The sequence below is a fragment of the Gekko japonicus genome, unplaced genomic scaffold (genome assembly GCF_001447785.1).
Source record: "Gekko japonicus isolate JY-2015 unplaced genomic scaffold, Gekko_japonicus_V1.1 scaffold4099, whole genome shotgun sequence".
Lineage (NCBI taxonomy): Eukaryota > Metazoa > Chordata > Lepidosauria > Squamata > Gekkonidae > Gekko > Gekko japonicus.
The window spans coordinates 56,278-67,171 of NW_015172673.1; positions in this window are offsets into that span (position 1 = coordinate 56,278).

A 10,894-nucleotide genomic window follows, 5' to 3' on the forward strand; every position below is an offset into this window, starting at 1 on the left:
AGGCGCCGCTCACAGGCGATCACAGCTGTCCATTGAGATACATTCACCAGCAAACATGCTTGCCACGATATCCGCGCCACGTCAGTTTTGTGGGAAAGCTGTGGGCCGGTGGCTGAGGTTACCAGGCGGCTCCGACGTCTGGCTGCCACATATGACGTTTATGACTGTTTTCCCCCCACCGCCACCACCCCTGATGTCACTCTCTCGCCGCCTCTCCATAACTAGCCAATTCTCTCAAGCGTTTAAACTGGAAAGGAAAAGAAGAGTGATGAGGGAGCATTATATTTTGTTAACGGGGGAGCATTAAACTTTGATGGGTACATGTTTGCACAGCGCCTTCCGTGCAAAGCCAGGGGGGGCCTGTGGCTCCTCCGGCAATTTCCCGTTAATACATCTTCTAGAGAGTTGCCGGGTATGTAAACTTTAAATAGATGGCTTGTCGGCGAAGAGCTGAGCCTTTCATAGATCTCTTTGATGGAGCCGTTTTTTAAAAAGTGCGTGTGGGGAGGGGAAATAGGGGCACGGAGGGACCGCTCACAGCCCTCCATCCATAAAAGATGAACGAGGGTGTCAGAGAATCTAAAAGAGTTATTATGAAGATGTTGGCTCCGAGAACAGTTTGCCTACAACAGGAGTCCCCCCCCTTCTCCCCCCCCCACATGGCAGGAGTCAAATCCAATCTCGTCCTTGCTATCGGCAGCTGGAAAGTGACTTTCTTAGCATGAAACATTGACATGTTTTATTTTAAGAAGAAGAAGAGATTGTATTTATACCCCACCCTTCTCTCGGAGTCTCAGAGCGGCTTACAAACTCCTTCCCCTCTCCACAACAGAGACACCCTGTGGGGTAGGTGGGGGCTGAGAGAGCTCTGACAGGAAGTGCTCTTTTTCAAGAACAGCTCAGGCAGAACTATGGCTTGCCCAAGGTCATCCAGCAGCTGCAAGTGGAGGAGTGGGGAATCAAACCCGGTTCTCCCAGATTAGAGTCCTCCGCACACTTAACCACTACACCAAATTGGCTCGAGTTTTAAAGGCAGAGGATTTCCAAAGACAAAGGAGTCCCCAACGTGGTGCCCGCGGGCGCAATGGGGCTCGACACCATCTTTTCTGGTGCCCGCCAAGTGTTTTAGAATGAGGCAGAGGCCAGGTGGGGAGTTTTGCCTGCCCTGCAAGGCTTCTGACTGACCTTTGCAGATTTAAAAAAAATGTTTCTTTGGCTTCGGCTGCCCCCACAACGCAAGGATCTTCAGTGTGTGACTGACAGGAATCTACAGCGGTCATTCTGTGGCTGCCATTTTGTGCACCTCCCTGGGTAACCATTTTGTGGCGGCCATTTTGTGGCTGTGCCCGCCACAGTATATGAGAATTCCAAACAAGCCTCAGGGCTCAAAAAGGACAGGGACCGCTATCCTAAGACATGAATCAGTTCTTTGGGGGCATCAGGAAGGACTGGACTATAGGGGGAGCTTCTTTTCCCACAGGTTCCCCCCTCCTACAGCCAGTTTGGTGTAGTGGTTAAGAGCGCAGACTCTAATCTGAGAGAACTGGGTCTGATTCCCCACTCCTCCACATACAGCTGCTGGTGTGACTTTGGGTCAGTCACAAGTTCTCTCAGAGCTGTTCTCTCAAGGGCAGTTCTCGAAAGCGCTCTCTCAGCCCCACCTACCTCACAGGGTGTCTGTTGTGGGGAGGGGAAGGGAAAGGAATTGTAAGGCCCCGGTCACACGGGAGGTTTTGGGCCGTAAGAGGGATCGGGGGCGCAGTAAATGGGCACGAGCACACCGCAACACCTGGGAAGCGGCACGCACCCATCCCCGATCCAGCCCTTCAGGCCGAAAATGCGCTGAAAAAAAGAACCAGCAAAAGAAGAGGACTTACCTGAAACTGCACAGCAAGCGCACCCATGGGATCGCCGGCGTGCCTGTCTTCAGGAGCATTTGAGGCTCCCAGCCGAACTGTGCATGCGCACACATGCGCAGCCGGCTGCCTCATGCTCCCTTCCGTGGCTTTCTCCCCGGCATCTGATCATGCCAGGGAGCAACTGCTGGGTGGCTAACGGGATCCGTCTGATCCCGCCGCCGCGTGTTTCTTTTGGTGCAGCTTTACAAAGCCGCACTTTGGCCACATCAGTTTCCCCCCGTGTGGCAGGGGCCTAAGTCTCCTTTGGGTAGTGAAGGGCAGGGTGTAAATCCAATCTCCTCCTCCTCCTCCTCCTCCTCTTCCTCTTCTTATTCTTCTCCTTCTTCTTTCTGCTTTAGGATTGATCAATGAAACCTGGTTCAGAGTATCACCTTTTCAGGATATGACACCTTGATATGATTGTACTGTTGGTTGCATGAGGATTTTTTATATGTGATGTTGGACCAGTGGACCTGCCCACGCGTCCATCGGTAGAACACTGCAGAGAAAGAATCTTGACACAATCGTGTGCATGGCTTTTATCAGTGTTATTATCAATGTTATAGGTCAAGGATCATTCTTTGGAGTGCCACCGTTTCTGGATACAATATCTTGATGTGATGGTACTGTCAGTTGCATCAAGTTTTTTTTGTCTGTGGTGTTGTACCAGTGGACCTGCCCACGCAATCCATCAGTAAAACACTGCAGAAAAAGAATCTTGACACAAGTCTCATATGTATGACTTTTTGTTTAGTGTTTTTATCAGTGTTACAGGTCAGACTTCATTGTTCAGAGTGCTGTTGTTTCTGAATACAATATCTCGATGTGATGGTACGGTCAGTTGCATCGAGATTGTTTTTGTGTGGTGTTGTGCCAATTGACCTGTTTTTGTGTGATGTTGTACCAATTGACCTGCCCACGTATTCATCAGTAAAACACTGCCAAAAAAACCCCAAAACACCTTGAAGCAGTCATCCATATGACTCCTCCCCCAATATTTTACATCACGAAAGGTCAATCAATACGTAATGTAAAGAATGATCTGAAATAAAACTGTGTTCTAGTGATGAATTTTAACTCCTCCTCTTTCCTGTTTATGCTCTTTTAAAAATGCATTTCCCCCCCCCAAAAAGTGTGATTTTAATCGCCAAACGCTGAAACAAAGCGCTTGAGTGTTGTCAGTGTCTCTTGATTATGGCAGGCGTTTAAATATGAAATCTCATCCACTGTCGCCTGCTGTCCGTTCCACTGAAAGTCAGCGATCAGACACAACCATGACATATAGAAACCGCCAAGCGTTAAATGCCATTGGGTTTCAACCACTGAACAACGTTAAACATCCACCATCCATTGCCAGCAATTGAAACCAGAGATCATGTGTTGTGGAGCACTGATATTGAATATTCCCAGGAATGCTCATCTGATGTTTGAGTTGTTGAAAGAGGTACTGGTTCTGGTGGTCCAGATACTTCTTTAGTTCGTTAGCAGAGTGCACAAGGCTTTAACGCAGCAGTGCTTTGTCCCGGACCTACCATGTGCTTGCAAGTTTACAAAGTCACACAGAGCCACGTTTCAGTTCAAATTAAACTAATAACTACTTAATTCTTGAACAAATTTAGAGTCCAGTCGGCACCCTTAAGACCAACAAAGGTTTATTCAAGGTATGAGATTTCGTGGGCAGGCACACTTCTTCAAATACATTGGAATGGAAGGTAGAGTTCAAACTTATAGATAGCGGCTGAACAGCAAATGAACATGTAACGTGGTGAAGATGAAGAAGGTCACACGAGCGGGATACTGCGCGCTGAAGAGCAGGAGCAAAAAGAACCGCGGTAGCGTGATCCGACGCGCCCCCGTGGCTCCGTGCTCCGGCCTTTGGCAGGCGATCAGACGTAGCGTGGCAAAACGGATGTTTCCCGTTCAGGGTTCTTTTTGTAGCAGGAACTCCTTTGCATATTAGGCCACACACCCCTAATGTAGCCAATCCTCCAAGAGCTTACAGAGGTCTTCTTACAGGAGTTACTGTAAGCTCTTGGAGGATTGGCTACATTAGGGGTGTGTAGCTTAATATGCAAAGGAGTTCCTGCTGCATGTGTGGGACGAGGAACGGTGCTGGCTGCGACGGGGTGCCAGCGCTTCCCCGATCAGACACCTGGAGTTGCCACACGTCATCCAGAAGGTAGTGCTCTGTTGCCGGTACCTATTCAATGCACGTTTTCAGGCCGAAGGGACGGATCGGGGACGGGTGCATGACGCTTCCCAGATTTTGCGGTATGATCGCGCCCGTTTAATGCGCCCTCAACCTGTCCGTTTCGCGAGTCAAATCCTCCCGTGTGACTGGGGCCTCTGATTTTTGTTGTTCGGTCACACAGTCGAGTCCGACTCTTCACAAAGACAAAACTAAGTAACAAGCTAAAGTTATAAGGTCAACAGTTGTTTTGGTTTAATTAAGGGGGGATAGAACAGTAAAACTATAAATATGTCAAAATAGGGGATAAATGTGTAAAGGTATCTTTTCTAATTATGGGAATTAGATTACAAAGATGTGAGTAAGAACTCTTATGAATGCATGTGGAACTTAATAATAAAAATGATTTTGATTCTACTTTGAATCTGGCCGTGCGTTGAATCTGTCCAGAAGGTGCTGTTTGACTCAGCGTCAAGACGGAACAAAGCCCCTTTTGGAATTCTGACATCGTGTGTTGGGTGCAGCCACAAAATGGCTGCCACAGCTTTGCCGTCAGTCACATGTTTTCCTTGTGCTGCAGGAGCAGCTGCTGCCAAAGCAAGGTTGTTTAAAAAATTGTACAGCCAATCACGTGTCCAAAGGCCAATCAGAAACCTTGCTGGGCAGAAGCCCCACCTGGCACCCACACACTTTTGAAAAACACTTGGCAGACACCAGGAAAGATCTGGAAGCACACCATCTATTCTTCAGTACTGCAAGCGCTTTACTGCTACCGTAATTGTTAATTTATGTCTTGAATGAGTATGTGTTTTATGTAGTTTTAATCATTTTTATGGCTATGCCAATTAGGTACATTGTACATTATGTACATTAGGTACATAGGAGCTGAGGTGGCTCAAGTGGTTAAGACGCTGAACTGCAGGCTGTGGAAGGTCAGTAGTTCAGCAGTTCGAGACCCGGGCTGCCGCAATGACGGCGTGAGCTCCCGTCTCTAGTTCCAGCTCCTGCCAACCTAGCAGTTCGAAAGCAAGAAATTGCAAGTAGATAAATAGGGACCACTTCAGTGGGAAGGTCACAGCGTTCCGTGCACGGCCTTGGTGTTTAGTCATGCCGGCCACATGACCACAGAAATGTCTTCGGACAACGCTGGCTCTTCGGCTTTGTAACGGAGATGAGCACCGCAACCCTAGAGTCGGACTCGACTGGCTTTTGAGCAAGGGAACCTTTACCTTTACCTTACCGCTTTGTTAGCTGCCCTGAGCCTGCTCGCAGGATGGGCGGGGTATAAATATAATAAATAAATAAATCCCTGATTTAGGCCAACAACTGTTATGCCACAACGGTCAACCTGATGCCATGGACTGCCCATAACAGGACCTTAGAGGCCAAGGCCTCTCCTTGCCGCTTTCTCCCTAGTAGCTGGGTTTCAGATACACTGCCTTTCAACATGGATGTTCCACTTCGCGGCGGCAGCCACCGATGGACCTCTTCTCCATGAATCTGTCCAAATCCCCTTTAACACCATCAAAGTTAGCAGAAACCTCTGCAGCCTGCCACTGTCCGTTCACCACCTGGTTGGCGAATGCTGTGTCTATTTCTCTTCCTCCAGCTAAACTAGCGCATGGTTTACCCTTCTCCTCTGTAGCCCAACAGGCACAATGCCAGCAAGCACAAATGAGGGTCTCATAGCCTCTCCCACGTTGCTATTTTTTAATGTACGTTTGCTAGGAAAGTGCATTATTTTTCCATTAAAAATTCATTTTGAAGTGGATCGGTTTCACGGCAGGTAATTAACCGACTTTCCCTCCTCCATTAACTGTCCCCAGAGTTTGCCAGGGTCTTTGGCTTCTAGTCTCTCTCTCTCTCTCTCCTTCCTTCCCCTCCATTACATGCCCTTCCGATCCATTTACAATTCGCTTCTGCTGTTTTGTGGGGGGAAGCCTCCCTCTTCCAAGACACCTGGAAATCCCCACGATCCCATCGGTGAAGTCAGGGAAGGCTTTTCCACAGGTGGTCTCTTTCCATTTTCGAACCCACCTTTCCTCCAAGAAGCCAGCAGACATGGTCCTTCCCCTGTTTTGTCCTCACAACCCCCCTGTGAGGTAGGCCAGGCTGCCAGCAGTTTTACCCCACCACCCAGCTGGCCAATGCTGCGTAGGGTTGCTGGGTCCTCCCTGACCACCGGAGGAGGACGGAGGAACAGGGTTGCCAGTTTCAGGTTGGGAAACTCCTGGAAATTTGGGGATGGAGCCTGGGGAGGACAGAGACCTCCGTGGGGTGCAGTGTCATGGAGTTCACCCTCCACAGTCTCCACCTTCACCAGGGGAACTGATCTCTGTAGTCTGGAGATGAGCTGTAATTCTGTGGGATCCCCAGGTCCGTCCCTAGTGCTGGTAGAGCCAGCAGGGGCAGATAGTCTCCCTAGCCCAAAAGCCCACTAGAAGCCATTTGCTCCATTTCTCAGACCTCACAGGGCTGTTGTGAAGATAAAATGTTGGAGGTCAGTTCAGGGGTCATTTCCTGCGGGAGCGCACAGGAGTGGAGCTCCGGCAGTAAGGCGCCCAGGAGGTGGGCACATGCAACAAGCCCCACCCCCTGCTCCCAGCAGCCCTCAGTTAGGCCACGAGGAGCAAGAAGCAGCCAGGTAAGTTGCAGAGGCCCCCCCCTCGGCCCGCCTTCAGGTACAAGCTCTCCCTCCTCTGTGGGGGCAGATCTGCCCGTCCCCCCCCCATAGCTAGCAATCCACAACAGTCCAGTGGAGCCTTTAAGACCAAGATTAATTCAGGTACAAGCTCTCCCTCCTCTGAGAGGGCAGATCTGCGCGTTCCCTCCCCCAATAGCTAGCAATCCAAAACAGTCCAGTGGAGTCTGAGCGGCGGGTGTTGCCTTCTGACACACTTTCAAAGTATCTGAAGAAGTGAGCAATGACTCACGAAAGCTCATGCCCTGCCACAAAATTTGTTTTGTATCCTTGAAAGTTTTCTGTGATTATATTACCAAAAATTCTTTGTAATCATATTATATGCAATAAATCCTTGTAGCACATTATCACAGCAGCTTTTTTTGGGGGGGGGGGTTTGGTGGCAGCCCCTTCCCTTTTGATCTTCAGGAAGCAGTTAAAGATTGTTTTATTTAGGACTGCATACAACTCATTCAGTGGTTTTTTGTGGGGTTTTTTTTAGTTTATGGGCAGTCCTAATTGTGATTTTAAACTGTGGTCTTTTTAAAAAAATAGTTGTTTTTTTATTTACATCTGTGACAGACTGTCAAGGGTTACATGACAGTGAAGAACTGACAGTTGAAGAAGAGACAGTTTAGCACTGACTGAGGACTGGGAAAGAGGCTGAAGGAGTGAGTGGATCACAGTTGGATCCTCATTCAAGCTGAAAAGGGACAGAGCTTCTAGTCAAGAGAAGTAAGCCTTGCCCAGTGGAAAAGGAAATAGCTCTAAACTGAGGAGTGATCCCTGGTCCATGTACTGAGAAGGATTTGGGGAGCTTGGTTGTATATTCCTGCCTTCTAAATGCAAAGTGTCAGTGAAACTCAGAAGTCTGTGCTTGTGAGTTAAAGGAGAAACTGAAAAGAAAGCCTCTCTCCTCAGAGTTTCAATGACCTTGCTGAAAAGCAAAAATACTATTATCTGGATTTAGTATGATTACAGCTACCTCAGTTTTTATCATCGGTTCACCTCATACATCCTACCCCTGATTTTATTTATTTATTTGACTTATATCCCACCCTTCCACGTGGGCTCAGGGCGGCTAACAAGAGGCAATTGCCATACATAACACTAAAACCAGATAAAACAATCTATTCCATTTACATTTAAAATCGGTGCTCATAACAATATGTCATCCAAGACGGGGCTCCAATACAATGTTTCAGAGGATCTACTGTCTTCTCTTGATCGGTCTACGCTATGTCCGTTCTTCATTCCCAAGGCCAGATCGCATTGCCAGACGTGGCAGCACGGTGGTGGTACAGTGATGGCAGCGGCTCCTACTCGAAAGCCTGGCGGAAGAGCTCCGTCTCGCAGGCCCTGTGGAACTGCATATGGTCCCGCAGGGCCCTGATCTCCTCCGGGAGCTCGTTCCACCAGATAGGAGCCACCACCGAAAAAGCCCTGGCCCTAGTCGCAGCATATTTGGCATCTCTAGGGGCTGGGACAACCAAAAGATGTTTGGCCCCCAACCGTAGTGCCCTTGGGGGAACATATGGGGAAAGGCGGTCCCTTAGGTAAGCTGGACCCTGGCCATATAGGGCTTTATAGGTAAGAACCAGCACTTTGAAGCGGACTCGGTATGCTATTGGCAGCCAGTGCAGCGCCTTCAGAACAGGCTGGATGTGGTCTCGCCGAGAGACGCCCATCAACAGCCTGGCTGCTGCATTCTGCACCAGCTGCAGCTTCTGGATCTGCGACAAAGGCAGCCCCATGTAGAGAGCGTTACAGTACAACCTCGAGGTAACCGTCGCATGGATCACTGTGGCCAAGTCATCGCGGTCAAGGTAGGGAGCCAACTGCCGTGCCTGTCTGACCTTTCCCCCTCCAAGTTAAATAAAATATTTTCTTTATTTTTGAACTTCCAAAAGCCTCCTGTGTGCCATTATAGAAGTAGAATATAAGAGGGTGATTTTGTCTCTTCTCTCAAGTCCCTGGGCTGAGCAAGCATCAAAATATATAATAACGTGACAGGGTGGGACAGCCATAGACCAACTAATAAGAAGAAAATAGATATCGGGGCTGCCCAGCAAGCAAGAAAGAAGAATACACCAAGGAAAAATCCTATGAGGGAGGGAAGAGGACAAGATTGCCATAACATCGTAAGCTGCCTTCAGTTCTGCAAGGCAGCTAATAACTGCTTATAAAGAAATACATGGGGAGTTTGAGTTGGGCCTGAGTGAGGTAAACCAGAGGGAAGCCTTGTCTTAATGGTTGTTCATAGCAGGATAAAAACAGAAGATAGGAAACAGAAGAAGGGGAAAACCCGTGTCCCGTGCCCTGAACCACTTGGAGGGGGGCAGGAGACAACTCCAGCAGACGGAAAACATAAATCGATATCAATGAAGACAGGAAGCCCAGATACACAGCTTGTAAGAATTCCCCACAGCTCTAACCTGCCGCATGAGATGACTAACAGCAGGTAGAAAGCACCGTGAAGAGCATTTAACCTTTAATATACTGAATTACGCTACCATCCCGAGGTGCTAATTTGTCATACCAAGTATCCTCCAAAGTCCTTATTCCTTAAAAAATTGCCTGTTCAGTGAATCTTAGTCTTTAAGAGACCCGTATCCTCCTATTTCTCAGAGATAACAGCTAATCCCTGGTACCAATTCCTGGTAAATAATGATTTTGTCCAAATTTTTGTGTGTGTGTGTGGGGGGGTGAGTTGTTCAGACTTCATTCATGTGACTTGTCTTCTTCATTCATCTTTCTCCCTGGGATCTCTAGAACTTACATTTTTGAGCAGAAGAAATGAACACATGAACCTACTCTACAACAGACCAATGGTCCACCAAGGCACACACATACAAATCATCTGTCAAGTGGTAGCTCTCCAGGGTATCAGGAAGAGGTCTTTCCCATCACCTACTACCCAGTTCTTTTATCTGGAGATGCTGAGGATTGAACCTGGGACCTTCTGCATGAAAAGCAGGTGCTTTACCAATGAGTCAAGGTCTCAGGTCAAGGTCTTCCCCATCACTTCCTACCCGGTTCTTTTAAATGGAGGTGCTGGGGTTTGAACCTGGGACCTGTTGCATGCAAAGCAGATGCTCAATGAGCCAGGGTCTCGGGTCAAGGTCTTTCCCATCACCTCCTACCCAGTTCTTTAACTGGAGATGCCAGGGATTCAACCTGGGGCCTGCTGCAATCAAAGCAGATGCTCTACCAATGAGCCAGGGTCTCAGGTCAAGGTGTTTCCTATCACCTACTATCTGGTTATTTTAACTGAAACTGCTGGGGATTGAACCTGGGACCTACTGCATGCAAAGCAGTGATATCCAAAGAGGCAGCCTCCTATTTAATTGGGGGAAATTAACCTTAAATGAGATGGGGGGGGTGTAACTGGGATTCTCCACCTATGTTTACATGGATTTTTCCCTTAGAGAACTCTCAAAGTAAACCAGTCAAATATTCAACTGGAAAGGGTATTGTTGAAATAGGAATTAAAGGGCAAAACACACATACAAATCCACGGAAAATCCACACAAGCTAGTTAAGAGGAAATCAGGGATGGAAAATGCACACAAGCTAGTTAAGAGAAAATCAGGGAGGAAGTGGGAGGAAGTGATTTCAGGGAAGGCGATAGTTACCAATCTCAAACAGTGAGGTCCACAGAGACAGCAGCAAAACGTCCAGTTTTTTATGGAGCAAAGACGAGAAGGACCACACATAAGTGGGGTTGTATGTATGGGTCCAATAACACACACACACACTGCTATGGCACAGTATTAATCAAATACAGGGGGAAATGCTTCCCGGGGCAGTCTGACATGTTTGTCCCCAAAACAATAGATTGATTAGTTTTTCAGAAATGAACAATGATTTTGGAAAACCTTGATGAGTTTACCTGAGGTGAACTATAGGTGTTAAATGTTTCTTGATGACCCTCTGAGTACCGGACAGGAAAACTGCCAGATTTTGTAAATAGTGTTAAGTGTTGCATAATTAGGGTAAATGGGCAAGGGCAGTGAAGCTGGCTGGGTATTGAGATTAGTCTACAGGCAGGCAACCTATCTTGGGATATCCATTGTCGTAAAATATGCATCTCAATAGGGTGGAAAGGAGGTTGTCAGTGGGTCAGCC